The sequence below is a fragment of the Kogia breviceps genome, chromosome 8 (assembly GCF_026419965.1).
Source record: "Kogia breviceps isolate mKogBre1 chromosome 8, mKogBre1 haplotype 1, whole genome shotgun sequence".
Lineage (NCBI taxonomy): Eukaryota > Metazoa > Chordata > Mammalia > Artiodactyla > Physeteridae > Kogia > Kogia breviceps.
In genome coordinates, this window is record NC_081317.1 from 116,634,920 (window position 1) to 116,659,425 (window position 24,506).

Below are 24,506 nucleotides of genomic sequence, written 5' to 3' on the forward strand. Positions count from 1 at the left end.
GGCCTTTGGCTGCAGGTCCAGCAGGCGTGCTGCTGGCCTGGAGCCAGAACCACCAGCTGCAGGAGCCATGTGCACTTGGGAGCCCCCAGGAAATGTCGCTGAAGTTCAAGGCGGGCTGTCAGGGAGCCTCTGCAGGACTCACGTGCTCCCTGCTGGAACTCCAGAAGCGCAGGCTCTTTCTTCTACTGCTGAGTGAATTTCCACATATTCCCATCCTGGGCTTCAGTTTTAACAGAAGAATTGGCACAAGACGGACATTCCTACACTTCACTGCAAGAGAAGCATCTGCACTGACTTCATGCGTTTATGAGCCGGAAAACCAGGTATACTGTTTATACTTCTTGGGTGAGATGTGAAGTCGGGAGGTGACGTGCACTTGCGTCAGAGGCCTGGGGGAGGGTCCTTCTGCTTTGAAGTCTCTTTGCTTTACCACATCATGAAGGGACAAAGGGGCAGGATGTTTAAAAAGCACAGGCTTTAGGGACAGAAGCAGCTCTACTACTTATCAACTGTGTGAGGTCTGGGAAGTAATTTCCTTGGACTCACCTGTTTCTTGGGGATAATGGCACGGAGTCTCCTTAGGTCGTTGTGAGGTCACCCGGTAGCAACACCTGCATTGGTGGGCAGTCAGTAAAGATTATGTTCCTTTCTTTACCCCGAATTGTGACCCAGCAGCCTGTTCATTACGCATAAAATGAAAACCACATGATCCTTTCGGAACACCAGTGATGTGCAAGAGACACACATACTCCCCACCCTGCTCTCAGTGTACTGAGAACGGCAAGGCATAGCTAAATGCTATAAAATATATATACAGAAAGCACAATAAGCAAGAGACAATCAATTATCCAGTATATATAAAGAACTCCTACAACTCAACAACAAAAAGAGAGACAGCCCAATTTTTAAAAATGGGCAACAGATCTGAACAGACGTTTCTCAAAAGAAGTTGCCAGTAAGCACGTGAAAAGATGCTCAGCTTCACGGGCCATCAGAGAAACACACACCCACATCACAGTGAGACACACCTCCCATCCGTGAGAATGGCTGTGATTAAAAGACAGAGAATAACATGTGTGAGAAAGGGTGTGGATAAACTGGTACCCTCAGACACTGCTGATGGGAATGTGACATGGTGCAGTGACTTTGGAAGGGAGCACGGCATTTCCTGGAAAGGTTAAGTATAGAGTCACCCTACGACTCAGCACGCACGCTCCTAGCTGTGTACTCGGGAGAAGCGAAAGCACGTCCACGCAAAAACGCACGTGAATCTTCACAGCAGCATCTTTCAAAAGAGCCAGCGGTGGAAACAACCCAGGTGTTCCTCAGCTGATGAATGGATAAGGAAAACGTGGCCAGGTCACCCATCTAATGGAACATTCTTTCGCAGTTAGAAGGAATGAAGTACTGTGATACACGCTGCAACACGGGTGAACCTTATACTAAGTGAAAACTTTACACTCAGTGAAAGAAAGATCACATATTGTGTAATTCAGTTTCATTCTGTGAAATGTCCGAAATACATTCATCTATAGAGACAAGAAGTAGATTCGTGGTTGCCTAGGGCAGAGTTCAGAGGCTTTTGGGGGAGGGAGGTGTGTGAGTTTCCCAGAGCTGCCATAACTCGGTGGCTTAGAACAGAGATTTATCCTCTCACAGTTTTGGAGGCTACAGGTACAAGATCCCTGCTGGCAGGGCCCTGCTTCCCCAAAGGGCCTAGAGAAGAAGATTCCAGGGCCCTGGGGAAGATGCCTTCCTTACCTCATGTAGCGTATGGTTGTGGGCAACCGTTGGCTTTCCTGGTTTGTAGAAGCAACACTCCAGCCTCTGTCTCTGTCTTCCCATGGCCTCCACCCCTATGTGTCTGTGTCTCTGCGTCCAAACTTCCCTCTTCTTCTAAGGGTGCCAGATACTGGACTTGGGGCCACGCAAATCCAGTGTGACTGCGTCTTTGGTGTCTGCCAAAAACCCTGCTGCCCTATTAGGTCACCTCCCCAGGCTCCAGGGACTAGGACTTGAACGTACAATCTCTCGGGGGACACAGTTCAACCCCGGACATGGAGAATCGGGGGGACCCTGCTCGCAGGTCCAGCGTCCCTTTGGGGGAGGGTGAAGACGTTCTAAAGTTGTGATGGCGGTTGCCCAACTCGACAAATATGCTAAAAACTATAGAACTGCACCCTTTAGAGAGGTGCGTCCTGTGGCCTGTGAATTATCTCTCCACGAAGCTGTTATTAAAAAACACACCCGGGCTTCCCTGGTGGCGCAGTGGTTGAGAATCCGCCTGCCGATGCAGGAGACACGGGTTCGTGCCCCGGTCCGGGAGGATCCCACGTGCCGCGGAGCGGCTGGGCCCGTGAGCCGTGGCCGCTGCGCCTGCGCGTCCGGAGCCTGTGCTCCGCGACGGGAGAGGCCACAACAGTGGGAGGCCCGCATATCCCAAAAAAAAAAAAAAAAAAAACCAAAAAACACACCCATAAGGCCCGGCTCCTGCGCCCCCTGTTGTTCAGACACCAGTTTGTTCGTGTGGAGCAAGCGAACAACAGAAGTCACTGCGGGGTGCGGTCAAGTCACCGAGACGAGGCTGACGTTGCAGGTGCTTAGAAAGAGGGAGATGCATGAGAACAGCGCACGGCCCGGAAAACCGCGCAGACAAGGTGTGAGTCAGCGCCACCCGGCAGCGGGAGGAGGACTTCCGTTCCTTCCCCGGGGATTTAGAATGGCCTGGAAGCCCCTCGTTGTCTGCAGGTGTCCACACGACCGTTCTGCCCCCAAAACCCCTTCCTCCCAACCCCTCTCACGGAGGGGCCCCGGGTCCCGGTCAGAGGCCGGCCCTAGGAAGCAGCCCCTACCCCACGCCTCGCGAGGACCCCACTGCCCCTGCGGCGCCGGGGTCCCTGGGCAGCTGGGTGGCAGCCAGGTGGGGGAGGGCCGAGGGGGGGCAACCTTGGTGGGCAGAGAGCAGAGCAGACCCAGGGCTCTGGAGGGCCCTCTGGTGGCTCCTGTGAGGACAGACAGGGGTTCACTTTCCTGGGCGCGTGGCTAACCGGTTTCGCTTCCCTTTGTGAACTCTGTGTGGCTCGTGGGCGACCTTCTGCCTGGTGTGGCTGGTCCCCGTGGGCCCGGCCGAGTGCTGCAGGCGCACCTGAGAGCTGGACCTGTGCCTGTCTGTCTGTGGCGCCGCAGGCCACAGCGAGCCGAGGGCGGGAGGAGCCCTGCTGCCTACGGCGACTCCCGAACAAGGCCCAGCTCGAGGGCTAGAGTGGCCCTTGGTAAATGTTTTGTTACATGAGAGGAGTATTCACTTTATGTCTAGCTCTTAGGCACTGGTTTTTGTTTTACTTAATACGCTCGCTTAATACTGTCTTAATTTCTGAAGAAGTTATCATAGAACAATGTGGACATAAATCTTTTTTTTGAATTTTATTTTATTTCTTTTTTTATACAGCAGGTTCTTACTTGTTATCCATTTTATACATATTAGTGTATACATGTCAATCCCGACCTCCCAATTCACCCCCCCACCACCACCCTCCTCCCACTTTCCCCCCTTGGTGTCCATACGTTTGTTCTCTACATCTGTGTCTCTATTTCTGCCATGCAGACCGGTTCATCTGTACCATTTTTCTAGGTTCCCCATATATGCGTTAATATACGATATTTGTTTTTCTCTTTCTGACTTACTTCACTCTGTATGACAGTCTCTAGATCCATCCACATCTTCACAAATGACCCAGTTTCGTTCCTTTTTATGGCTGAGTAATATTCCATTGTATATATGTACCACATCTTCTTTATCCGTTCATCTGTCGAGGGACACTTAGGTTGCTTCCATGTCCTGGCCATTGTAAATAGTGCTGCAGTGAACATTGTGGTACATGACTCTTTTTGAATTATGGTTTTCTCAGGGTATATGCCCAGTAGCAGATTGCAGGGTCATATGGTAGTTCTATTTTTAGTTTTTTAAGGAACCTCCATACTGTTCTCCATAGTGGCTGTATCAATTTACATTCCCACCAACAGTGCAAGAGGGTTCCATTTTCTCCAACCCTCTCCAGCATTTGTTGTTTGTAGATTTTCTGATGATGCCCATTCTAACTGGTGTGAGGTGACACTTCATTGTACTGTTGATTTGCGTTTCTCTAATAATTAGTGATGTTGAGCAGCTTTTCATGTGCCTCTTGGCCATCTGTATGTCTTCTTTGGAGAAATGTCTATTTAGGTCTTCTGCCCATTTTTTTTTTTTTTTGCAGTATGCGGGCCTCTCACTGTTGTGGCCTCTCCCGTTGCGGAGCACAGGCTCCGGACGCGCAGGCCCAGCGGCCATGGCTCACGGGCTTAGTCGCTCCGCGGCATGTGGGATCCTCCCGGACCGGGGCACGAACCCGTGTCTCCTGCATCGGCAGGCGGACTCTCAACCACTGCGCCACCAGGGAAGCCCCTTCTGCCCATTTTTGGACTGGGTTCTTTGTTTTTTTTAATATTGAGCTGCATGAGCTGTTTATATGTTTTGGAGTTTAATCGTTTGTCCATTGATTCATTTGCAAATATTTTCTCCCATTCTGACAGTTGTCTTTTTGTCTTCTTCGTAGTTTCCTTTGCCTTGCAAAAGCTTTTAAGTTTCACTAGGTCCTATTTGTGTATTTTTGTTTTTATTTCCATTACTCTAGGAGGTAGATCAAAAAAGATCTTGCTGTGATTTATGGCAAAGAGTGTTCTTCTTATGTTTTCCTCTGTTTTATAGCGTTCAGTCCTACATTTAGGTCTCTAATCCATTTTGAGTTTATTTTTGTGTATGGTGTTAGGGAGTGTTCTAATTTCATTCTGTAATGAAACTGTAAATGTAAACTGTAGCTGTCCAGTTTTCCCAGCACCACTTATTGAAGAGATTGTCTTTTCTACATTGTATATCCTTGCCTCCTTTGTCATAGGTTAGTTGACCATAGGTGTGTTGGTTTATCTCTGGGCTTTCTATCCTGTTCCATTGATCTATATTTCTCTTTTTGTGCCAATACCATATTGTCTTGATTACTGTAGCTTTGTAGTATAGTCTGAAGTCAGGGAGTCTGATTCCTCCAGCTCCGTGTTTTTCCCTCACACTGCTTTGGCTATTCGGGGTCTTTTGTGTCTCCATACAAATTTTAAGATTTTTTTGTTCTAATTCTGTAAAAACTGCTATTGATAATTTGATAGGGATTGCGCTGAACCTGTAGATTACTTTGGGTAGTATAGTCATTTTCACAATATTCATTCTTCCAATCTAAGAACATGGTATAACTCTCCATCTGTTTGTATCATCTTTCATTTCTTTCATCAGTGTCTTATAGTTTTCTGCATACAGGTCTTTTGTCTCCCTAGGTAGGTTTATTCCTAGGTATTTTATTCCTTTTGTTGCAGTAGTAAATGGGAGTGTTTACTTAATTTCTCTTTCAGATTTTTCATCATTAGTGTATAAGAATGCAAGAGATTTCTGTGCATTAATTTTGTATCCTGCCACCTTACCAAATTCATTGATGAGCTCTAGTAGTTTTCTGGTGGCATCTTTAGGATTCTCTGCATATAGTATCACGTCATCTGCAAACAGTGACAGTTTTACTTCTTCTTTTCCAATTTGTATTCCTTTTATTTCTTTTTCTTCTCTGATTGCCGTGGCTAGGACTTCCAAAACTATGTTGAATCATAGTGGCGAGAGTGGACATCCTTGTGTTGTTCCTGATCTTAGAGGAAATGCTTTCAGTTTTTCACCATTGAGAATGATGTCAGCTGTGGGGTTGTCGTATATGGCCTTTATTATGTTGAGGTAGGTTCCCTCTATGCCCATGTTCTGGAGAGTTTTTGTCATAAATGGATGTTGACTTTTGTAAAAAGAATTTTCTGCATCTATTGAGATGATCATATGGTTTTTTCTCCTTCAGTTTGTTAATATGATGTATCACATTGATTGATCTGCATATAATGTAGAATCCTTGCATCCCTTGGATAAATCCCACTTGATCATGGTGCATGATCCTTTTAATGTGTTGTTGGATTCTGTTTGCTAATATTTTGTTGAGGATTTTTACATCTATGTTCATCAGTGATATTGGTCTGTAATTTTCTTTTTATGGTAGTATCTCTGTCTGGTTTTGGTATCAGGGTGGCAGTTGCCTCATAGAATGAGTTTGCGAGTGTTCCTTCCTCTGCAAGTTTTGGAAGAGTTTGAGAAGGATGGGTGTTAGCTCTTCTCTAAATGTTTGATAGAATTCACCTGTGAAGCCATCTGGTCCTGGACTTTTGTTTGTTGGAAAATTTTTAATCACAGTTTCAATTTCATTACTTGTGATTGGTCTGTTCATATTTTCTATTTCTTCCTGGTTCAGTCTTGGAAGGTTATAGCTTTCTAAGAATTTGTCCATTTCTTCCAGGTTGTCCATTTTATTGGCATAGAGTTGCTTGTAGTAGTCTCCTAGGATGTTTTGTATTTCTACGGTGTCAGTTGTTACTTCTCCTTTTTCATTTCTAATTTTATTGAGTTGAGTCTTCTCCCTCTTTTTCTTGATGAGTTTGGCTAATGGTTTATCTATTTTGTTTATCTTCTCAGAGAACCAGCTTTTAGTTTTATTGATCTTTGGTATTGTTTTCTTTGTTTCTGTTTCATATATTTCTGCTCTCATCTTGATGATTTCTTTCTTTCTACTAACTTTGGGTTTTGTTTGTTCTTCTTTCTCTAGTTCCTTTAGGTGTAAAGTTAGATTGTTTATTTGAGATTTTTCTTGTTTGTTGAGGTAGGCTTGTATAGCTATAAACTTCCCTCTTAGAACTGCTTTTGCTGCATCCCTTAGATTTTGGATCGTCGTGTTTTCATTGTCATTTGTCTCTAGGTATTTTTTGATTTCCTCTTTGATTTCTTCAGTGATCTCTTGGTTATTTAGCAACGTATTTTTTAGCCTCCGTGTGTTTGTGTATTTTACAGTTTTTCCCTGTAACTGATTTCTAATCTCATAGCATTGTGGTCAGAAAAAGATGCTTGATATGGTTTCAGTTTTCTTAAATTTACTGAGGCTTGATTTGTGACCCAAGATGTGATCTATCCTGGAGAATATTCCATGCGCACTTGAGAAGAAAGTGTAATCTGCTGTTTTTGGGTGGAACGTCCTATAAATATCAATCAAATCTATCTGGTCTGTTGTGTCATTTAAAGCTTGTGTTTCCTTATTAATTTTCTGTGATCTGTCCTTTCACATAAGTGAGGTGTTAAAGTCCCCCACTATTATTGTGTTACTGTCGATTTCCCCTTTTATAGCTGTTAGCAATTGCCTTATGTATTGAGGTGCTCCTATGTTGGGTGCCTCTATATTTATAATTGTTATATCTTCTTGGATTGATCCCTTGATCATTATGTGGTATCCTTCCTTGTCTCTTGTAACATTCCTTATTTTAAAGTCTATTTTATCTGATGTGAGTATTGCTACTCCAGCTTCCTTTCGATTTCCATTTACATGGAATATATTTTTCCATCCCCTCACTTTCAGTCTGTACGTGTCCCTAGGTCTGAAGTGGGTCTCTTGCAGACAGCATATATATAGGTCTTGTTTTTGTATCCATTCAGCGAGCCTGTGTCTTTTGGTTGGAGCATTTAATCCATTCACGTTTAAGGTGATTATCGATATGTATGTTCCTATTACCGTTTTCTTAATTATTATGGGTTTCTCTTTGTAGGTCCTTTTCTTCTCTTGTGTATCCCACTTAGAGGAGTTCCTTTAGCATTTGTTGTAGGGCTGGTTTGCTGGTGTTGAATTCTCTTAGCTTTTCCTTGTCCATAAAGCTTTTGATTTCTCCATCAAATCTGAATGAGATCCTTGCTGGGTAGAGTAATCTTGGTTGTAGCTTCTTCCCTTTCATCACTTTAAATATATCGTGACACTCCCTTCTGGCTTGTAGACTTTCTGCTGAGAAATCAGCTGTAACCTTATGGGAGTTCCTTTGTATGTTATTTGTCATTTTCCCCTTGTTGCTTTCAATAATTTTTCTTTGTCTTTAATTTTTGTCAATTTGATTACTATGTGCCTCAGTGGGTTTCTCCTTGGGTTTACCCTGCCTGGGACTCTCTGCACTTCCTGAACTTGGGTGGTTATTTCCTTTCCCGTGTTAGGAAAGTTTTCAACTATAATCTCTTCTAATATTTTCTCAGGTCCTTTCTTTCTCTCTTCTCCTTCTGGGACCCCTATAATGTGAATGTTGTTGCATTTAATGCTCTCCCAGAGGTCTTTTAGGCTGTCTTCATTTCTTCTCATTCGTTTTTCTTTATTCTGTTCCACAGCAGTGAATTCCACCAGTCTGTCTTTCAGGTCACTTATCTGTTCTTCTGCCTCAGTTATTCTGCTATTGATTCCTTCTAGTGTATTTTTCATTTCAGTTATTGTCTTGTTCATCTCTGTTTGTTTGTTCTTTAATTCTTCTCGGTGTTAGTTCTTTAATTCTTCTAGGTCTTTGTTAAACATTTCTTCCATCTTCTCGATCTTTGCCTCCATTTTTTTCCGAGGTCCTGGATCATCTTCACTATCATTATTTTGAATTCTTTTTCTGGACGGTTGCCTATCTCCACTTCATTTAGTTGTTTTTCTGGGGTTTTATCTTGTTCCTTCATCTGTTGCATAGCCCTCTGCCTTTTCATCTTGTCTGTCTTTCTGTGAACGTGGTTTTCCTTCCACAGGCTGCAGAATTGTTGTTCTTCTTCCTTCTGCTGTCTGCCCTCTGGTGGGTGAAGGTATCTAAGAGGCTTGTGCAAGCTTCATGATTGGAGGGACTGGTGGTGGGTGTTGCTCTGGTGGGCAGAGCTCAGTAAAACTTTAATCCACTTGTTTGCTGATGGGTGGGGCTGGGTTCCCTCCCTGTTGGTTGTTTGGCCTGAGGCAATGCAACACTGGAGCCTACCTGGGCTCTTTGGTGGGGCTAATGGCAGACTCTGGGAGAGATCACACCAAGGAGGACTTCCTAGAACTTCTGCCAGTGTCCTTGTCCCCACGGTGAGCCACAGCCACCCCCCTCCTCTGCAGGAGACCCTCCAACACTAGCAGGTAGGTCTGGTTCAGTCTGCTATGGGGTCACTCCTCCTTTCCTGGGTCCCAATGCGCACAGTACTTTGTGGGTGACCTCCAGGAGTGGAGTCTCTGTTTCCCCCAGTCCTTTCAAAGTCCTGCAATCAAATCCCACTAGCCTTCAAAGTCTGATTCTCTAGGAATTCCTCCTCCTGTTGCCAGGCCTCCAGGTTGGGAAGCCTGACATTGGGATCAGGACCTTCACTCCAGTGGGTGGACTTCTGTGTTGTAACTGTTCTCCAGTCTGTGAGTCACCCACCCAGCGTTATGGGATTTGATTTTACTGTGATTGCGCCCCTCCTACCGTCTCATTATGGCTTCTCCTTTGTCTTTGGATGTGGGGTATCTTCTTTGGTGAGTTCCAGTGTCTTCCTGTTGATGATTGTTCAGCAGTTAGTTGTGATTCTGGTGCTCTCGCAAGAGGGAGTGAGCGCATGTCTTTCTACTCTGCCATCTTGAACCAATCTCCTCTTTGATTATCCATTAATGTTTATGAGATCTGCAGAGATGTCCCTTCTTTTATTTCTGATATTACTAATTTGTGTACTCTCTCTTTCTTTCTTTCTTTTTTTTTTGTGGTACGCGGGCCTCTCACTGTTGTGGCCTCTCCCATTGTGGAGCACGGGCTCTGGACACGCAGGCTCAGAGGCCATGGCTCACGGGCCCACCCGCTCCGCGGCATGTGGGATCTTCCCAGACCAGGGCACGAACCCGTGTCCCCTGCATTGGCAGGCGGACTCTCAACAACTGCACCACCAGGGAAGCCCTCTTCCTTTCTTAATTAGCCTGGTTAGAGGTATATTGGTTTTATCCATCTTTTCAAAGAAACAGCTTTTGATTTCATTGACTTTTTCTTTAATTTCCTGTTTTCAATTTCATTGATTCTGCACTAATTCTTATTATTTCTTTTTTCTGTTTACTTGCGATTTAATTTGTTTTCTTTTTTCTGGTTTTCTTAGATAGAAGTTTAGATGATTGATTTTAGATATTTCTTCTTTTCTAATATATGCATTCAGTGTTGTAAATTCCTTTCTAAGCACTGCTTTTGCCACATCCCACAAAGTTTGATAAGTTATATTTTAATTTAGTTCAAAATATTTTAAGTTTATCTTGAATTTTTTTCTTTGATCCATGTGTTATTTAGGAGTTTGTTGTTTGAAATCCAGGTATTTGGAGATTTTCCAGCTATGTTTCAGTTTTTGATTTCTAACTTCTTTCCATTGTGGTCTGGGAACAGACATTGTATGATTTCTATGCTTTTAAATTTGTGAAGGTATGTTTTATGGTTGAGAATATGGTCTATCTTGGTGAATGTTCCAGGTCAGCTTGAAAAGAATGTGTATTCTGCTGTTACTGGATGAAATAGTCTATAAATGTCCATTATATCTAGATGATTCATGTTCTTGATTTCAACTATGTCTGTACTAATTTTCTGCCTGATGGAGCTGTCCATTTCTGGTAGAAATAAAGTCTCCACCTATAATAGTAGATTTATCTGTATAAGGTTTTGCCTCATATTTTGAAACATTGTTAAGTACATACACATTATGGATTGTTACGTTTCTTAGAGAAATGACCCCTTTGTCATTATGTAATGCCCATTTTTAATCTCTGATAACTTGCCTTAGTTTGAAGTCTGCTCAGTCTGAAGTTATTATCGTTACTCCTGATTTCTTTTTATTCATGTTTACATGATACATCTTTCTCCATCCTTTTACTGCTAGTCTACATGTTTGTGTATATTTAAAGTTGGTTTCTTGTGGACAATATATAGTTGGGCCTTTTTTTTGATCCACTTTGCCAATTTCCGTCTTTTAATTGGTGCACTTTGGACCACTGACTTTCAAAGTGATTATTGATATAGTTGAATTGATGTCTATCATATTTGTTAGTATATTCTACGTATGCCCTTCTTTGTTCCTATTTCTGTCTTCTAGTCTTTTTTTTTGCCTTTTGTGCTTTTATTAATTTTTTTATTTTTAAAAATTTTTTATTGGAGTGTAGTTGATGTACAGTGTTGTGTTAGTTTCAGGCATACTGCAAAGTGAATCAGTTATACATATACGTATATCCACTCTTATTTAGATTCTTTTCCCATATAGGCCATTTCAGAGTATTGAGTAGAGTTCCCCGTGCTTTACAGTAGGTTCTCATTAGTCATCTATTTTATATACAGTGGTGTGTATATGTCAGTTCCAAAAATCTCCCAATTTACCCTTCTCCCCCTTAACTCCTGGTAACCATAAGTTTGTTTTCTACATCTGTGACTCTGCTTCTCTTTTGTAAATAGGTTCATTTGTAACCTTTATTTAGATTCCACATATAAGCAATATCATATATTTGTCTTTCTGTGTCTGACTTACTTCATTTAGTATGATAATCTCTAGGTCCATCCATGTTGCTGCTAATGACATTATTTTGTTCTGTTTTATGGCTGAGTAATATTCCATAGTATATGTGTACCACATCTTCTTTATCCATTCCTCTGTTGATGGACATTTAGGTTGCTTCCACGTCTTTTTTTGCCTTTTGTGGTTTTCATTGAGCATTCTACATGATTTTATTTTCTCCCCATTCTCAGCACATTATTTGTGCTTCTTCTTTCTTACTTTTTTAGTGGTTGCTCTAGAGTTTGCACTATACATTTACACCTAATCCAAGTCCACTTTCAAATGACACTATACTACTTCACAGGTAGTGTGGGTAACTTATATGATAAATAATCCTAATTTCCCCCTCCTGTCCATGTATTATTTCTGTCATTCATTCCACTTATACATTAGCACACATCAGCATTTTACATATATATATATATACACACACACACATATATATACATACATAATCTGTTGTTGTTGACATTATTACTTTGAACAAACTGTTATCTGTTAGATAAATTAAGAATAAGAAAAATGAAAGTGTTTATTCTTTCTCTGATGTGCTTCCTTTCTTCATGTAGATCCAGGTTTCTGACCTATATCATGTTTCTTTTCTCTAAAGAACTTCTTTTAATATGTCTTGCAAGGCAGGTCACTGGCAATGCATTCCCTCAATTTTTGTTTTGTCTGAAAAAGCTTTTATTTCTCCTTCATTTTTAAAAAATAAATTTATTTATTTATTTTTGGCTGCATTGGGTCTTTGTTACTGTGTGTGGGCTTTCTCTAGTTGTGGCAAGTGGGGGCTACTCTTCATTGCAGTGCACGGGCTTCTCATTATGGTGGCTTCTCTTGTTGCAGAGCACAGGCTCTATGCATGCACACTTCAGTAGTTGTGGCACACGGGCTCAGTAGTTGTGGCTCACAGGCTCTAGAGCACAGGTTCAGTAGTTGTGGCACATGGGCTTAGTTGCTGCGTGGCATGTGGGATATTCCCAGATCAGCGCTCAAACCTGTGTCCCCTGCATTGGCAGGCCAATTCTTAACCACTGCATCACCAGCGAAGTTTCTGCTTCATTTTTGAAGGAGAACTCCACAGGGTATAGAATTCTAGGTTGGTGGGGGTTTCTTCTCTCAGCACCTTAAATACTTTATATTTTCCTTTTCTATTCTCTTCCTGCTTGCATGGTTTCTGAGAAGAAGTTAGATATAATTCTTATTTTTGATCCTGTAGAGGTGAGGTTTTTCCCCCCCACCTCTGGCTTTTTTCAGGATTTTTCATTTATCTTTGATTTTTTTTTGTAGTTTGAAAATGATATGCATAGTGTAGTTTTGGGGCACTTATCTTGCTTGGTGTTCTCTGAGCTGCATGGAGCTGCAGTTAAGTGTCTGACATTAATTTGGGGGAAATTCTCAGTCATTATTTTTCAAACATTTCTCCTGTTCCTTTGCCTCCTCTTTTTTTTTTTGTGGTACGCGGGCCTCTCACTGTCGTGGCCTCTCCCGTTGCGGAGCACAGGCTCCGGACGCGCAGGCTCAGCGGCCACGGCTCACGGGCCCAGCCGCTCCGCGGCACGTGGGATCCTCCCGGACCGGGGCACGAACCCGTGTCCCCTGCATCGGCAGGCGGACTCCCAACCGCTGCGCCACCAGGGAAGCCCTGCCTCCTCTTCCCAGTATTCCTAGTTCATGTATTTGTACGTTTTGTAGTTGTCCCAGAGTTCTTGGATATACTGTTCTTTTTTTTTTTTTTAGGAGTGTTTTTGATCTGTAGCATTTCTTTTTGGTTCTTTCATAGAATTTTCATCTCTCTGCTTATCTTTCCCATCTGTTCTTGGATGTTGTCTAATAAAGACTAAAGTCTTTATCCATTAGTGCCCTAAACATATTAATGATAGTTGTTTTATATTCCACATCTTATAATCCCATCATCTCTGATGTATGTGAGCCTGGTTCTGATGCTTTCTCTGTCTTTAGTATGTCTTGTCATTTTTCTTGATAGCTGGATGTGATGTGCTGGCTAGAAGCAACTTCTGTAAGTGGGCTCTTAGTAATGAGGTGCTGCGGTGCAGGGGAGGGGAAGCGTTCTGTGGTCCTGGTTTGGTTCTTAGTTTTTTGTGAGCTGTGCCTCTGGACTGTGAGCTTCACCTGTATTTCTCAGGCACCCCCCCCCAACCCCCACCACAGGTGGGACAGGGCAGCTAGAGGGGCCTGGAGTTGGGTGTTTCCTTTCCCCCAGGTCAGTTAGCCTCTGATAAAACCCAGCAGGTTAGGCTCTGGTTGACTAGCTTCACCTGAGGACAGACACCTTGTTAGCAACAGAAGGCCCTATGGGTTTCCCTCCCCTGCCGGAAGCAGAGTGGATTCTCTCTGACATTTTGTGAGAAGCTGGTAGAGCTCCAGCAGGGGAAACTCACACGACTGTACCCCATGCCCACCGTGCGCACGGGCCTCCAGCAACGTGCCGGCTACAATGCAGGGTTCCCTGCCCTGCCACTGGTTCCTGCAGATGTTATGGCTGTGGATCTGCGCACCAGTTGCTCGTAATCCTCTGTATCCATCTGTGTGTCTCCAGTTTGGGTGACAGTGGTTTGCTCTGCTCCCTCACTTCTCTGACAGATCTGAGGAGAGTTGATTTTCATGTGTCAACTAAAAAAAAAAGAAAAGCACAACCTAAACATTGAGAGTTATGTTTTATGCAGTGGACCTGCTTAGGACTTCAGGCCCGGGAGACAGCATCTCAGAAAACTCTGGGAGATGGGCTCCGAGGGGGTGATGGAGGAGCCAGGATATACCAGAGTTTTTGCAACAAAGACCAGGTAGCCGGAACATCAAAAGATTACCGTTCGTTAAAGAAAGCTAGACATCTCAAGTTAATGCATTTAGCGCTTTTCTGTGTATGGGAAGATGCAAAGGCTGGGCTCACTGAAATCATTCCTTTGATCTGCACCTCAGCTCTCTGGGGCCAGCGTCCTGTGCTTTCGCATCCTGAGTGTCCTCGGGGCTCACCGTCCGGGCTGCTGTAATGTGACTGCTTGATGGCTTGACGGCTGCAACATCCTTTGTTTACTGATATGGCGGCAACATTTCAGTTCTCAAGTGTGTTCAGCTTTTCACCCTGTTAGAATGGAGTGGCAACTTCCAAGCTCCTGACATGCCAGACCAGAACCACAGGTATCCTTTTTAGTCTATTTTGCTTTAGCTAGAAATGGGTGGAAGCAGGACAAAGTGGGGACTCAAGGTTTGAAATGAATTCTTTTGAAATCTCAGAAATCTGAATTTGAGCAGGATCGATTGCATTGACTGGCTTTTTAACAAACATCCTCTCTCATCCTTCAGATACTGGTCTGCTTGAGACTAGCCCCTGAGGGTAGGAACCTGAATAGAATCAACTCGGAACGAACATCCCGGAATGACCTGCTCGTATCTCGAATAAAAGTTGGCTGGGGGGACGTGGGTGCTCTGCTTCCCATTACATGCTCACCCTCTCTGTGGTCTCCACACTGTTTACACACGGGCATGCTGTAGTCCTGACCCTGCTCTCCTTTGGGCTGGCTCCGCTCGGGGCCGACTGCGGGGCCAGCACTCTGGAACGTCCCTTCCCTGAGTCCCAACCCGCTGCTCAGGTTGACCTGCTCTTTTTCTAATCCCGTAGCTTCTTCTCTCCTGTTTTACTTCCTTGTTTGCTTGAGCACATCTTCACACAGCTTCTTCAGAAAAATAGGTAAGACGTAGGCTTTCTGAGTGCTTGTGGGTCTGAAAATAGTTTGTGTGCATGCTTTGTAGTTGATAGATTGGCTGCCCACAGAGCTTGAGGAGGAGAAGTTTTCCTCACATATTCCACGAGAGCTGCCTAAATCTACACCCAGCAGCGCTCCGTCCTCTCCAAGCTCAGCATCCCTGGGAGCTCCTGCTCAAGTGGGGGTGGCAGCTGGGGAGGGAGAATGTGCAGGGCATTCGGCGCTGTGGGGTCCAGTGTGGACAGAGCCTGTATTCCAGGCCAGAGGGAATTAGGGGCCTCAGAAAGGGGCTTGGATACCAGGGTCAGAGTCCCAAAGTTGGAGAGAGCTTGGGCCATGAAATCCATAGATAAGAGGAAGGATTAGAAGAGAACCACCCAAGTGGATAGGAAGGCCAGATTTATCCAGAGAGAGAGAAATACAGAACGACCAGTTAAATTTGTATTTCAGGGCTTCCCTGGTGGCGCAGTGGTTGAGAGTCCGCCTGCCGATGCAGGGGACGCGGGTTCGTGTCCCGGTCCGGGAAGATCCCACGTGCCGCGGAGCGGCTGGGCCCGTGAGCCGTGGCCGCTGAGCCTGCGCGTCCGGAGCCTGTGCTCCGCGACGGGAGAGGCCACGACAGTGAGAGGCCCGCGTATCGCAAAAAAAAAAAAAACCAACAAAATTTGTATTCCAGATAAATAATGAATAATTCTCTTAATGTAAATGTTTCCCATGGAATCCATTTTATCTGGCGTCCCTGAAGGACCTGCTGGTCTCGCTGGCCCTCACAGAGTGGCTGGAGTTGACAGGTGAGCTGAAGCCTCTGTATCTTCAAGGCTGTAAGAAAACTAACCTTTGTAGCTGAGGAACCTGGAGCGGGGCAGGCAGAGAAGCTGGGATGAGAAATTGAGAATTTTCCAGCTGATACCGTGTCTGTCTAGGGTGGGCAGAGACCACCGAGCCTCCCATAACTCATAGGATCACTGTTCCTTGAGATGTGGCCGCAGGGTGAACAGCACTGCAGGTAGCAGAGGATAAGCAGAGCTCTCTGGGTGGGCAGCTGCCAGCAGAGCAGAGGCGGGAGGAGGGCACCGAGTTCCAAAGAGAGCATTCAACCGCCATCACCAGGACTCAGCAACGTGAGCTGTAACTTTAAAAACACAACGGGGCTTCCCTGGCGGCGCAGTGGTTGAGAGTCCGCCTGCCAATGCAGGGAACACGGGTTCGTGCCCCGGTCCGGGAGGATCCCACGTGCCGCGGAGCGGCTGGGCCCGTGAGCCGTGGCCGCTGAGCCTGCGCGTCCGGAGCCTGTGCTCCGCAACGGGAGAGGCCGCAGCAGTCAGAGGCCCGCGTACCGCAAATAAATAAATAAATAAATGAAAATAAAAATAAAAAAACAGCAGATGTGCTGAAAAAGGGTACGGCCACTGTTGAGAAATGAACAGAGGCCTGGAAAAAACAGTGGAAAAAATCTGTCAAAGCAGAAAACATGTAAGGACAGTAACCCCAGAGCAAATATAAGAGGACCAGAGGGTAAATGCAGAAGTTGTAATGTATACGTAAGTAGGAATTTCAGAAGGAGAAAAAGCAAGTGAGGGAGGAGAGGCAATATTTAAGCCAATAGGTGAAGAAAATCTTCCAGAGCTAAAGAAACATTTGAATCTTCAGATAGAAAAGATTCTTTGAGTTCCAAGGAAGGAACACACACACACAAGAAAGGACACTTAAGACAGAGTGCAGTAAAATGTCCTCATTCCAGGATAATGATAAAGTTCCACAGTCTCCCAGACAGGAAAAACAAGTTATTGACGCAGAAGAGTAACGCTGGCTTTAGATTTCTATCTGCAACTCTGAAATCAGAGGGCAGCAGGGTAATATCTACTGACAACTGTCAGTGTGGGTGAAAAAGCAAAACCCAGCCACATGTTACTTAAGAAACCCACTTTAAACAAGCGAGAGAGGTTGAAATTCAGAGGATGTAAAGAGATGCCATCAGATAAATATAAACCCAAAGAAGCCAAGTCTGGCCATTACTATGGGAACAAACAGGATAAAGATTGATATTATGTAATGATAAAAGACAAATTTATAAAATAGGTATAACAACCATAAACCATGTTCACCAATCAGTATAGCAGCTAAATATATAAAGCAAAAACTATTAAGAGAATGTAGTAAAAATGCAATTATAATAGGGGATTTTAGTACACATTTCTCAGGATCAGACGACTTTAGACCAAAAACAAAAAAAGGAAAGAAACAAAGGAATAGAATAAAACAACCGACAAATTTGGTTTAGAAGATGTATGGAACTTCTACATCTCATAACTATACTTCTTTTGTATTTTTTTTTATTGAAGTAGAGTTGACTTATAATAGTTTCAGGTGTACAACACAGTGATTTGATATTTTTATAGTACGTGGGCCTCTCACTGTTGTGGCCTCTCCCGTTGCGGAGCACACGCTCCGGACGCGCAGGCTCAACAGCCTAAGCCGCGGCACGTGGGATCCTCCCGGACCGGGGCACGAACCTGTGTCCCCTGCATCAGCAGGCGGACTCTCAACCACTGCGCCACCAGGGAAGCCCCCTCTGGAGAATCTATTCTGTAGATCAGGATATAGAGACAAGAATCTTCATCGCGGCTTTGTTTTTAGTAGCAAAAACAGAACAGTAAATGATTATTAATAGAAAAATGATTGGGATACAAGCATCCCGTGGAAAACTATACAACCATGATAAAGAATGTGAGCTCTTTGTCAGCTGACTAAAAGGGATTCCTACAATATATTTGTAGTGGGGAAAAAGGCAAGATGCAGAGAAATATGTAAGATATAATCCTATTTTTTCAACACAGCTAACTTCCCAATACATATAGCCATTTTACGTACGATTACATGAGCAGGTGGAAAGATATGGACGCTCACCCACGTGGTTACAACACCATACACAGGTTTGGTGGACGGGTGGATACAGATAAGAAGGAGATAATTTTTTGGTGGTATTGCTCCATTCTGACTAATTTCTATTGCTCCGCACACAGTCCTTACAATCTGGGTTAATTGATTGCTGAGGCACCAGCTATTTGGATAAATTAATCGAGAAAGATGGCTACTGTGAGACAGTGCGAGGTCAGAGTCTGTAGATCCCCTGCCCCAGCTGAGGAGGCCAAGCCAGAACCAGCAGCAGTGGGCAGGACGGGTGACAAGCACGCTCTGGAAAGTATCTGTGCAGACAGAGGTCCGGGGGAGGTGTAAGAGAAGATCCACAGGTGACGCTTATTTACCAAAGGCGGGTGAGGGGGTGGGGAGCAGGAGAGGAAGAGTGGGTGTGAGAGGCCAGCATCAGAGGTCAAGGACGCTTAGACTCAGGGGCGGCTCTCAGCAAAGAATCAGGTCCTGGGAGACGGGTCCGGAGCTCAGAGCAGGAAGGGCGCCCACAGAGCAGGGCTGTGGGTCGTTCTCCTCTCCCTGTCCCCTAACCCCTCCGACTTCCAACCCTCACCATGAGAGGTTTGGGCAGCTTCTGGTGCCAAGAGAAAGAAAAGAAAGACAAAAACAAAAAAGCTAAACGCAAGACTTAAAACATAGAATTCTGATGGTATTAAGAAAAAGTGCTCCTAAATACCTCCGTGTAAAACAATCGTGTCAAAACTACAAACAGAGCTACCCTATGACCCAGCCATCCCACTCCTGGGCATGTACCCAGAGAAAACCAAAACTTGAAAAGACACATGCTCGCCAGTGTTCACAGCAGCACTATTCACAACAGCCAAGGCATGGAAACAACCTAAATGTGCATTGACAGAGGAATGGATAAAGAAGATGTGGTACGTATATACAGTGGAATACTACTCAGCCCTAAAAAAGAATAAAATAATGCCATTTGCAACAACATGGATAGACCTAGAGATGATCATACTAAGTGAAATAAGTCAGACAGAGAAAGACAAATACCATATGATATCATTTATATGTGGAATCTAAAAAAATGATACAAAGGAACTTAATTACAGAACAGAAATAGACTAGAAAACAAAACTGTGGTTACCAAAGGGGAAGGGTGGGGAGGGATAAATTAGGAGTTTGGGATTAGCAGATACATGCTACTGTATATAAAATGGATAAACAATAAGTCCTACCATACAGCATATGGAACTATATTCAATACCCTGTAATTATAATGGGAAAAAATATGAAGAAGTATATATAAATATATATGTACACACATACAAATATAGTGTATATTTATGTAACTGAATCACTTTGCTGCACGCCAGAAACCAACACAACATTGTAAATCAACTATACTTCAATAATAAAAAAATAAATAAAATAAAATAACCATGTCAACACTATTACTACTGATAAGACTGCTGAAGCTTTACTGAGCTCTTACTAAGTGCCATGTAAATACACCAGCCGCTTCAAAATGTCTTCTGTCTTTTAAGCTTCACAGCAACCTGCGAGGCCGGTACCATTATCTCCATTTTCCAGACGATGAAACTAAATCTGACAGAGGCTAAATAACTTCCTTGAAGTCACATAAGTAAACATTTCCAAAGCCCTCAAATCCAAGTCTGTCTGAGTCCACGGTCCTAACTATTCTGTGTGTACAATTACTGATATTTGTAATGACGGCCTGGAGTCATCTGTAAATGTTAATCTCTGATTTTTTAAAACGTTTTTATTGGAGTATAATTGCTTTACAATGGTGTGTTAGTTTCTGCTTTATAACGAAGTGAATCAGCTATATATATACATATGTTCCCATATCTTTTCTCTCTTGCGTCTCCCTCCCTCCCACCCCTCTAGGTGGTCACAAAGCACAGAGCTGATCTCCCTGTGCTATGCGGCTGCTTCCCACTAGCTATCTATTTTACATTTGGTAGAAAAATATGGAACGCTGCACGAAATTGCGTGTCATCCTTGCGCAGGGGCCATGCTAATCTTCTCTGTATCGTTCCAATTTTAGTATATGCGCTGCCGAAGCGGGCACTCTCTGATGTTTTCTATTTCAAAAATCAGAGAAAGGTATAGTATCTCTCAAATATTTTCTTCCAGATAAAAGTTGGTTTTCCAGAGTGACCCATTTTTCAAGAATTCTGGATAGCTGAAGCTTTAACTGTACTTTGCAGCTTTTTACTAAATTTCAGTGATTACATCTGTACCAATTGGTTGCAATCAAGTTGCAAGTAAAATTTTTATGAAATGCTATAAAATATATTGGTTGTAAATTCTGAGTCCTATGTAAGTTCTATCTATTGCATTTCCTCACACACGTCAATTTTAAAAAGGCTTTTAAATGTTTGGGGCAGAATTTTTTTTCAAAATAATACTTCAATATGGACTTTTTCTTGGCAATCCATGAGATTTCCTGGAAGTTCCTACTGAGTACGCTTACTATATAAACATAAAAGTTGATTTCCCAGTAAAAGCATCAACCATCTGCAAATGCCAATAGGCTTTATAAGCAATTTGCATCCTCTGAGTAAGGCCATCCTTCTTTTTCCATATTTTTTCTAATGCTTGGAGTCTGGGCCACAGAACTCTTGGAAAGACTATTTTCAAATTCTTTCTTGCTTTAAGACCTCCCCACCTTTTGACTAAACGTTGCTTCATTTTCCTGGAGTAAAGAATCTGACTGAAAATCTCTAGTCAGCTTACCTGATCACATTTCCCCCAATATGTCAGTGTAGCGGTAACTGCTCTGAACATCTAACCTTTCCTGAACCTGTGGCACATTCGTACAACCACACATAACAGTGTATACAGTTCCTTTTCATTTATCAAAAGAAAGAATCCTTGGGGAATAAAGATTTGACAGCTACTGTTACAAGATAATTGTAATACTTTAAAAAAAGAGAAAGAGAGATGAGACAGATGGTGTACGCTGGAGACATGTGGAAGTTTGCTTGAAAAAGAGCTTCAGAAATTCAATTGACACTGAAAAGAAATTATACAAATCATCATTTTTGCATAAAAGCATCATGGAAAACAGGGAAATTATGTTAATCTTTAGCCTTCCACAATCTTGTCAAAGAGAGAGAATGTCAAGTGGACTGACACCCTCTTGGTGTCCTATTTTTTTTTTTTTTTTTTTTTTTTTTTTTTTGCGGTACGCAGGCCTCTCACTGCTGTGGCCTCTCCCGTTACGGAGCACAGGCTCCGGACGCGCAGGCCCAGCGGCCATGGCTCACGGGCCCAGCCGCTCCGCGGCACGTGGGATCCTCCCGGACCGGGGCACGAACCCGTGTCGCCTGCATCGGCAGGCGGATTCTCAACCATTGTGCCACCAGGGAAGCCCAGTGTCCTATTTTTTAAAAAGCTCTGTAGCCACTCATTTTTTCTTATTCATTTATTTATTGGAGCCACTCATTTTGAATCACAAGGAAAAGAGATTAAATTGAGTGAGATGATTAAGAACATTGTCTATTTTGCCATGCTTAGGTCTAATTCATTAATATCAACCATTAATACATTTCAGATGAGTTATTCAGTACTTTTATTATACATTATGTAATTTACATGGGCAGTGTTTGTAATAAATTTGTTAGGTATTTCATCAGATTAAAGGATGATGGAAATTTAATTTTTAAAATTACGTTTATTACTTTAAAAAAAGATTTTCACATTGCCCTTTTAAGCTTTATGTGCTTGCCTGATTCACACATTACCCAAAATTTTAAAAAAAAGGAAGAACTTGTACAAGACGCTGTGAGGACAGAAATTCTAAGGAACGATGTGAAATGTTGAGGTGAAAATTCTGGCACTGTAGGTCGAGGGGATTGAAGCACAGAAAATTAGTGAGGAATCTGATTTCAGTGAAAGGAGGAAAATCACTTACTGAATTCAGGCAAGTTTTCAGAAGAACAGGTTTGAAGCATAGCACCACTAGTATCTGGTGTCATGATAATTATGCTTTTAAGAACATGAATAGGGCTTCCCTGGTGGCTCAGTGGTGAAGAATCTGCCTGCCAATGCAGGGGACACGGGTTCGAACCCTGGTCCGGGAAGATCCCACATGCCATGGAGCAACTAAGCCTGTGTGCCACAACTACTGAAGCCCGCATGTTACAAGTACTGAAGCCCGCATGTTACAAGTACTGAAGCCTGCGCACCTAGAGCCCGTGCTCCGCAACAAGAGAAGCCACCGCAATGAGAAGCCCGCGCACCGCCACGAAGAGTAGCCCCTGCTCACCGCACCTAGAGAAAGCCCGCACACAGCAGTGAAGACTCAACACAGCCAAAAATAAATAAATAAATTAATTAAATTAAATTTAAAAGAACACGAATAAACTCATGTTTATTTAGGGGCAAGAAAGAGGGAAGGTGACGTGTTAGGTGTAGACAAAGGAAAATGTTATGATGGGATCATTTCCACTCATTTCGAGATCACAGAATATAGGCTTATGTCTGAGTGTACATGTGAATTAGGGAGAGTAAATGGAGAAAGGCCCATCTTTCACCCAATATTATAATGAAAACAGAAACCTGGGTCATACATTATGAATCTCCCATGAATTCATGCTTGAGTGTGTGTGTGTGTGTGTGTGTGTGTGTGTGTGTGTGTGTGTGTTTAAGCTGACCTATTTAAATGCCATTAGAAAAGTCAACATTTATATTTAATTTGAACAGAGAAAAAGAAGTCTGAAAATTGATAAACAACCTTTAATATATAAAGATGGGTTGCCAAGAAAGATGATGGGATTTCATTTCCTGGAGACGGTGCGATAAAGTGATGCATATTTTCTAATAGTGTGGGCTGGGCAAAGACTGCCTAGAAGCAAGAAGACCACGTCAAGGTTTAAACTTTTTTTGTGTGTGTGTGATATGAGGGCCTCTCACTGTTGTGGCCTCTCCCGTTGCGGGGCACAGGCTCCGGACGCGCAGGCTCAGCGGCCACGGCTCACGGGCCCAGCCGCTCCGCGGCACGTGGGATCTTCCCGGACTGGGGCACGAACCCGCGTCCCCCACATCGGCAGGCGGACTCTCAACCCCTGCGCCACCAGTGAAGTCCGGTTTAAACTTTTAAAATGAGAATGGAGCTTGACAAGAGAAAGTATTTTTCATAGACAGGAAGACATCCCATTACCTTTTCTTCACAGAGGTTACATTTATCTTTGAACTTGGGTCAGAAGTATATTAGAGCACCCAGTACCCCTGTGCGCTTTCATACAAGTTTCACAGCATAAGCAGCAGGACCTCCTGAGGCTTGATATGGGTGACCCTGGTCCACATTTGGGTCCTGGGGTAACTCGGGGCCAGCCATGTGTATTTCTCTGGGAAAGCTAATCTTCTGGCTCCCTTTTAAACCGATATTAATTTTTTTTTAAAAAAAAATTTATTTATTTATTTTTGGCTGCGTTGGCTCTTTGTTGCTGCGCGTGAGCTTTCTCTAGTTGTGGCGAGCGGGGGCTACTCTTCATTGCAGTGCGCACACAGGCTTCTCATTGCGGTGGCTTCCCTTGTTGCAGAGCATGGACTCTAGGCGCACGGGCTTCATTAGTTGTGGCACATGGGCTCAGTAGTTGTGGATCGTGGGCTCTAGAGCGCAGGCTCAGTAGCTGTGGCGCACGGGCTTCGTTGCTCCGCGGCATGTGGGATCTTCCCGGACCAGGGCTGGAACCCGTGTCCCCTGCACTGGCAGGCGGATTCTTCACCACTGCGCCACCAGGGAAGCCCCTAAACTGATATTCTCTATAAATCTGTGCAGCGTTTATTAAGAGGAGAGGCTGAGCCCCGGCTGGTGGGGTGGGCAGGAAGGGGAGCCAACCAGAATGAAGGAAGGTTGCATCGCGCAGGGTCTCTCCCGTTGCCCCAGCAAACCAGCAATGGCTGGAGCTCCCGTCTCCTTCCTTGGTTTTAGTAACCAGAGCCCAGGTGGCCCTCGATGGACTAGCTTCTCTAGTCAGCTCTGGGTGACTAGGTTAGCCTTTCCTAAGTTGTGGTCCTAGCATCACTATGTGAGAATCGCCTGATTCCTGAACCCATGCTGGACCTACCGAGGGGGTGTCTCTAGGTACAAGGCTGGGACATCTGCAGTTTTAATGAGCTCTGCGGGTGATTCTGGCCGCACTGCACCTCAGGACCCACTCCCTGAAGGCTGGGCTAGGATTAGAGGCACTTAGAGAGCCCCGCAGCTGCCCCAGGTACTTGGCTGTCAAGCGCCCCCTCCGACGTGCAGCCCTGTTGCAGGAACGATGCGGGAAGATGAGGCTCTACACCCCCTCCTGGGTCTCCCTCCGGATTGAGCTGAAGTCCCCCAGGTGGGGGGGCTGTAACTACTCCACCTGCTCAGACGTTTTGCCGGACAGTGCAGTTTGCACCGCCCT

General features: G+C 44.1%; 1 non-coding gene across 1 annotated transcript; it reads right to left on the bottom strand.

The window, feature by feature from the left end:
- Positions 1–20,063: 20,063 nt before the first annotated feature.
- LOC131762084 (U6 spliceosomal RNA) lies at positions 20,064–20,168 on the bottom strand. Its single transcript, XR_009337162.1, has one exon. It is a non-coding gene; the product is annotated as a U6 spliceosomal RNA (small nuclear RNA).
- Between the last annotated feature and the right edge of the window lie 4,338 nt (positions 20,169–24,506).